Genomic DNA, 7,578 nt, shown 5'->3' on the forward strand with positions numbered 1-7,578 from the left:
AAGACGATTGAGAAATTCCACAGTCAACCTATGCGACCCATGGTGGTAGCCAAGGAATCCCCACAACGTTACCATAGAAACTGAGTGAAGGGTTTGAAATGAAGACTTTGTCACGGCCTTAGGAAGTCAATATCTTTTGAAGAAGAGAAAGTGCTGGGACAGAAAATACTTTATGTCACTGAGTGGACTATTCGCAAGCTGAGAGGTCATTTTTTTGTCGTTTTCTTTTGGATGTTTGCCTCAGAGAGCTAGGGATGCGAATGTTTTCAGTCAGAAAGTTTGTATTTACTTTCGGAAACTGAGCAACCGATGCATCTGTCTCGGGAACTTGGCAGATTATCTGATGTTAGGTCAAACGCATAATTGTTTCTTCGGCAGATTCGTATCAGCCACTTGAAAATAAGCTACGAAGAAAAGACGATTGTTCCTTAAATTTAGTTCGCCTGTCTTTAAAAGAACATTAAATGTAACCAGTTTGTTGGATCGAGGTATTTCTTTTGGAGCATAAAATGTATGCTGTCGATGACCAATAAATATAAAATATGGTCATTGGAATCAGCTCCGCACCATGGTATGCATTGTTACGAATAGCGTGCACCTGATTATGTATAGCAGTGTAGCCTCAATTATACCTAAAAGTAATTGAGTAACCAGTATGCTTTGCCTTCTTTCCAGACTTAAAATACCTTTTGTCATAGGGGATTGGTAGTATCAGCTTGTGGAGCAATGTCTTTGAATCTAGTTTTCAGTGATCAGAAGCAGCGGTTGTTTGAGTGCGTGAATGGAAGGATGACCACTGTAACTGTACCGAAACCACCGTATTTCAGAAATTTTTACTACGTATTTTTCATCTGCAGTTTCTCAGAAGGGCTATGGATTATTCAAAGTGTCAGATCCTTGCATACTTCTGTGACACCCCTGTCCGTCTTTTCTCTCTCTTTAACCAAAGTGTTAGGTGTGACTGCCACAACGGTCATGTTTTCCAGTAAACCGGAAGTATGTGATGATTTGACACTTACGTTTGTATACCAAATTTCACCACCTAAACGTCGTGTTCACATGTTGATTCCTCAAGAATGAAATGAAGGTACTACGCTGAAGTATATTTTGTAGAGAAATGTCAGATATAGGTGAAGGGGAGGAAGGCAGCAAATCACACTGGCATGTGTGTACCTATGCAACAATCTTGCATGTTTTTCACATGGTACCCCAAAACATAAAATGCAATAAAACACACACACACACACACACACACACACACACACACACACATACGTATGTATACATATATATAGTAGAAACTTGTCATGTTGAGCAACATTTTAGCATGCTAAGTTTCCTTAGCTATATGAATTTTCGCATGTTTGAGAGAGGTCAGTAAAGAAAATACTACAAAAAAGAAGGAGAAGGAGAAGAAAAAGAAGGCCTTATTGTTGTACCCGAGCGAGTCAAAGAATGCACCACACTCTGAGATTGACGCCCCAGATTCTCTCGGCCCCTCAGAAAACGTTAGGTGGTCTTTTATACCCTAGTTTTTAAAAGGAAGGGGGAACTTAGCCGAAGCAAATTTTTCACAGGAGCAGAGTAAGCCAAAAGTTAAAAGATAAACTAGGACATGAGAAATAAAACGGCGCCAGATGCGAGGGCTTTACCCTCGCATCACAAAAGACATACAACTTACATAGGTCACGGGGGCTCTGGGCACTGGACAGCACCTGCCTGCATTCCCAGGCGCTGCTGGTACCACTTAACTCGGCCTCTTATCAACAAATGCATTCCGGGAGGTGCCCCGGTGCCAGCCCACCCCAGGTACAGACTCTGGTTACGTACGGAAGGGTGGGAAAATAACTAAAATGTAGAAACTAAGATGGAGTCTGTCCAGCTCAGGAAGCTACCAGAAAGCCTGAACGAGCTTTTAGTCTGAGAAAGAGAGAGTTAGTTTTAACTGGCAAAAAGCAGGTTATCACGTTATGAAGTGCAGTTGACATCAACCGGCTGTCACTCTACCTCGAGCAATCCACAAAAGCGCTAGTCAACAACAGGAGGAAAACAGCGGCTAACACGTCCCGAGGAAAAGGTATGCCTTCCTAGAATTCCGTGCCAAGGCAGGCATCGCCTGCGGTAATCCTAAGCGAGCAAAGTCTGACTTTTTAGATAGCATTTCTGTGTTGGGCAAATTCTACTGTGGCCCAGGGCATTCCCATTTTGCAAAGATGCTGGCTGGGAGAAGGAGAAAATAAGACATCATGATAAAAGGTGATTGAGACCCAGCCAAGATGAAGCTTTCCTAGGGAGGGAGGCCTGAGGAGTGAACGGGGTGAAAAAAACCCCCACCACCACAGTCCAGCCCGCCCACCCGCTTGCCCACGCGGACCAAAGGCTGTGCCATCGCCCGCAGCTGCCTCTGGGGAAGTGAGACCCTGCTCCACCCCCACCCCCCCATCTTCAAAACCAGTGGCCACTGAGTGAGGTGAGGCCTGGCGATCACCGATGCAAATGTCAACCGGTAAAGGGTGGGGGGAGGGGAGAGGAGATGGAGGCCCACCCGGCTGGCTCCAGAACGTTCCCAGCTCACAAAGGCACGGATTCGGAGTAAAGGGGTGGGGGAGGGGGCTTACAAAATAAACCAACTCCTCATAAAGCCCAAGTGGAAGAGTCTGTGTGCATGAAAGACACCAACAAACAAACACAAAGTGCTGATAAAAGAACAATAGGGCCCCCACCAGGGTGGAGGTTCCCTAGGCAACAAGGGAGAGAGGGAGGGGCCTCCAGATGGGAGGAAGAGAAACCGGTTGCCCCAGGCTCCGTGAAGTGGTCGGGCAGACCTCCCTCCGCGCCACCTCGATTTTCCATCCCGGTGGCCGCTAGGTGATGCCCGAAGACAACTGATGCTTGCAGGCGTCAGCACGGAAAAGAAGGGAACCGTGGATCGCTCTGGGTCGGGGTGGAGGTTGAGGAGGCGGAGGCGGGGGCGGGGGCGGGGGCGGGGGCGGGGGCGGGGGCGGGGGCGGGGGGCGGGGGCGGCTCAGGCACGCCGCGTCGCGTCGCCGGCCTCTCCCCGATCCCTCTCGGACCAGGTCGTTTCTGGGCCCAGGGAGTTCTCTCGGGTGATGCCCGCCTGCAACTAGTTGACCAGAGCCCCCAGGGGACACGGCCTAGGCACCCGCCCATGGGTTCATCGGGAACTTCAATTCCGCTAGAGAGGAGGGAGAGGAGACCGGGGGTGGGGGCGTGTGGACGGACGCTAGGGGTGGAGATGGGCCCTATCTAAGATGGAAGTCCGGTCCATAGCGTTTCCGAGTGGACTGCAGACCCACCACCTCAGAGTGGCAATACCTGTGACAGGGAAACGAAGGTCCGTGAAATCCACGCTCCCGGACACAGCGTGGATTTCACGGGGAGAAGAAGACAGCTTGCAGCACGTTCCCTCCTGCCCCGGGGTCAAGTTTTCACTCCCAAAGTTTGCATTTCTTCCCCCCACCCCCACAAATTTCCGCTCCCGCTCTCGCTGTCGTTGCCCAGGCTGGATGAAGTGCAGTGGTGCGATCTCGGCTCACCGAAACCTCCGCCTCCTGGGTTCCAGCGATTCTCCTGCCTCAGCCTCCCGAGTGGCTTGGGATGACAGGCACGTACCACCGTGCCCGGTTAATTTTGTATTTGTAGTAGAGGCGGGGTTTCTCCGAGTTGCCCCGGCTGGTCTCGAACTCTCGACCTCATGTGATCCACCCACCTCGGTCTCCCAAAGCGCTGGGATGACGGGCATGAGCCACCGCGCCCGGCGGCCTAGTATGCGTTTCTGAATCGTGTTCACCAGAGTCCACCCTCTGGTGAATCAGCCAGGAATCTAGTTCGGCGAATCCCAGAGCACCCACATCTGACCTCTAAGATCGGAGTCCACACACTACGCAGGGCTCCACGCGGCGTCTCACCACGAGAACACCACTGCCGTCCCAGCCCAGTAGCGATACAGTGGCCACGTCTTAGAAATCACTCACACCAACACACCGTGATAGGTCCTATGTCTAGAAATGTATGCCACGGTCATGAGCTTTCTTCCTTTTTTTTTTTTTTTTTTTTTTTTTTTTTTTTTTTTTCCCCCTGAGACGGAGTCTCGCTCTTGTTACCCAGGCTGGAGTGCAATGGCGCGATCTCGGCTCACCGCAACCTCCGCCTCCTGGGTTCAGGCGATTCTCCTGCCTCAGCCTCCCGAGTAGCTGGGATTACAGGCACGCGCCACGATGCCCAGCTAATTTTTTGTATTTTGAGCAGAGACGGGGTCTCACCATGTTGACCAGGACGGTCTCGATCTCTCGACCTCGTGATCCACCCGCCTCGGCCTCCCAAAGTGCTGGGATGACAGGCTTGAGCCACCGCGCCCGGCTATGGGCTTTCTTCCTTAGCGCCTCCACGATGGGTTTCGCTAGGTAAGACTTTCCTTAACCGTTTATTTTTCAGTGGAGGCGTTTATCAGGGAACTACGAGAAGTATAGACGCCACAAGTGACAGAGAGAAAAGTCTGAAAGACGCCCCTTCCATCCAAGTGGGAGCCTGGCCTCGACGTCCCCAAATCATACGCCGAGTGGGGAAGCCCAGCAGGGCCCTCCCCGGAGCCGAAGGTCTCAGGACCTACAGTCAGAGAAGACACACCCTGTGGAACCCAAGTCATCCCGGGGGCCTTCGTTCTGCAGGCTCCCGTGAAGACGGGTCCCAGAAACAAAACGCGTCTGGCCTATTCTCTGATTCATCTGTCTCTGACGGGTTGACGTTTCAGGCGAACCTTCAAGGGGCCAAAGGCAAAGCTCTCCCTCTGCCCCCACGTGACCTCTCCATGAGCAGCGAAGGATGAGAGCCTCCCCAGGCCCAGGTCGCCAGATACCCCGATCCGTTTCTCCCCTCCCTCCGAGTGGGATTCCACACATCCGTCTTTGGGATGGGGTGACACAAAGTCCAAGTGACTTAAGTGAGTCACTGTCGGGAGAAAAGGAAAAAAGAGCAAGCTCGCACCCTGCCACCTTTCCCTGCGGCCGGCCGGCCCGCCCTTCCTTAGGTCGTTTCTGCCATGGATTGACTCCATCGATCCCCTCTCCCCGTGAGCACGGTGGCTCCCGCCCGTCATCCCAGCACTTTGGGAGACCCAGGAGGGCGGATCACTTGAGGTCAGGAGTTCGAGGCCAGCCTGACCAACATGGCGAAACCCCATCCCTACTGAAAATAGGAAAAGTGGCCGGGCGTGGTGGTGCGCGCCTATCATTCCAGCTACTGAAGGCTGAAGCAAGAGAAAAGGAGACTCTTCCAGCTCCACCGCGTCCCCCAACCCCCAGCCGCAGCAGCCAGCCTTCCTGTGGGGCGGCGCCTGCAAAAGCTTCCGAATGAACGGAGAGGAGCCCGAGGCGGTGGAAACCATCCCCTCCGCCTCCCGAAGGGGAACAGGGCTTTCTGCATTTGAATGGGGCCCTAGAAGGCGGCGCCGCTGCTGCTTCCAAAGCAGCGCAGAGCGAGACTCCATCTCAAAAAGAGAAGAATGAAAAAAAGAAAACAATATTCGCACGCCCGTTGCGGTCGGAAATCAGTCCCCGGAGACCAGGCACAGTGTGGCTGGAGCCCATCCATCATCCCAAAACTCTGAGACGCCGGGTCAGGAGGATTGCAACGAACCGATGAGACCCTGTCTGTAGAAAACATTTAAAAACGGACCTGACCGGTCAACGTGGTGAAACCCCGTCTCTACTAAAACGACAAAAAACATTAGCTGGGCATGGTGGCACGCGTCTGTAATCCCAGCTACTCGGGAGGCTGAGGCAGGAGAATCGCCTGAACCCAGGAGACGGAGGTTGCGGTGAGCCGAGATCGCGCCATCGCACTCCAGCCTGGGTAACAAGAGTGAAACTCCGTCTCAAAAACAAACAACAAAAAACCACGGATCTGAAAGCTGGGCGCAGTGGCTCCCGCCTGTCATCCTAGCACTTTGGGAGGCTGAGGTCGGTGGATCACCTGAGGTCAGGAGTTCAAAACCAGCCTAGCCAACACGGTGAAACCCCATCTTTAAAAAACAGAAACAAACCAAAAAGCAAAACAAAACAGTGGCTCACACCTGTCATCCCAGCACTTTAAGAGGCCGAGGCGGGCGGATCACCTGGGGTCGGGAGTTCCAGACCAGCCTGACCAACTTAATGAAATCCCGTCTCAAATGAATGAATGAATGAATGAATGAATGAATGAACGAACGATCTTGGCACAGTGGCGCACGCCTGTGGTCCCAGGTACTCTGGAGGCTGAGGCGGAAGAATCTCTGGAGCTAAGGAGTCTCTAGACTGCAGTGAGTGAGTGAGTGAGCGAGCTACGATGACACCACTGCACTCCAGCCAGGGTGACAGAGTGAGACGCTGTCTCTAAATCAATAAAATCATTGGAAGGAGCTCTCTCTTTCTTACTTTCAGTGGGTGTGTCTCTCTTTAGGCCAGGTGAAAAACAAGAGAGAGAGAGAGAGAGAGAGAGAGAGAGAGAGAGAGAGAGAGCGCGAGCGCGCGCATTCCGACCATGAGGACCCAGACATGGTGTTTGATGATTTGCGTCTCCGTCTGTCTAGTCGCCCATCTGTCTCTTGGTGACTGAGGATTCCACAAATGAGGACAAGCGGCATCTATTGAGCTCTTTCTTTCTCCCTCTCGTGTGTCATCTGTGTGGTGAGAAAAGGGGGGAACAATAGGCTCTGATGGGAAGTCGTCCTCACGTCTGAGGAAGCTAAAGGCAAGCTGCTGACTGAAAGGAGGGCATCCTAGGTGACACTCTCATACCCGGGCAACCCTAGAAACGCATCTTACAGTTTTCATGTTTCATGCCGGGGCTATTTATCCCGTAAGTCAACCGACCCCTACCTACACCCAGGAAGAACAGCACAGTCCCCGGTGGTCCAGTCTCGTCCCATCCGGCCCTCCCAGGCCATCTGGTGAAACTCTCGCTGGCAAATTTGAAAGCGGCCTCCATGCGGTTCTCCTGGGGAGGAGGCTCCTGGCGGGCCTTTTGGGCCTCCCGCGAGGACTTAGCACGGAAAACCCCAGGTCTAACCAATCCCACCCACCCACTCACTCACTCACTGCAGCTTGCTCGCTGGCTCCCTCCCTCCCTCCCACTGGTCCAAGGTACACCCTGGGAGGCGGCCAAAGAAACTTCCACTGCGTGCTTTTTGTGTTTCTCTTTATTTTTCAAATCGTTTCCATCTTTCAAGAGATGCTCTTTTGAAGGGGAAAGTCTCACGGAGTATGAAAATTTGTTGTAAGAACAGAGGTTCCCAACACAGCTAAGCAGCAGCAGCTTCCATCACATAACCTCGCAAATAGAACAGGAACACCAAGGATACTGAAGTTGAAACAGGCCAAGGCCGGGCGTGGTGGCTCACGCCCGTAATCCAAGCATTACGGGAGGCCAAGGCGGGCGGGTCACCTGAGGTCGGGAGTTCAAGACCAGCCTGACCAACACGGTGAAACCCCGTCTTAAAAAAATAAATAAATACAGTAAAATAAAAAGAAATAGTCCATAAGGTCGAGGCCAGCCAGGCTGCGCAACCGAGCAGCATGGGGT

The sequence above is a fragment of the Saimiri boliviensis genome, assembly GCF_048565385.1.
Source record: "Saimiri boliviensis isolate mSaiBol1 chromosome 9 unlocalized genomic scaffold, mSaiBol1.pri SUPER_9_unloc_1, whole genome shotgun sequence".
In the NCBI taxonomy this organism is placed as follows: Eukaryota; Metazoa; Chordata; class Mammalia; order Primates; family Cebidae; genus Saimiri; species Saimiri boliviensis.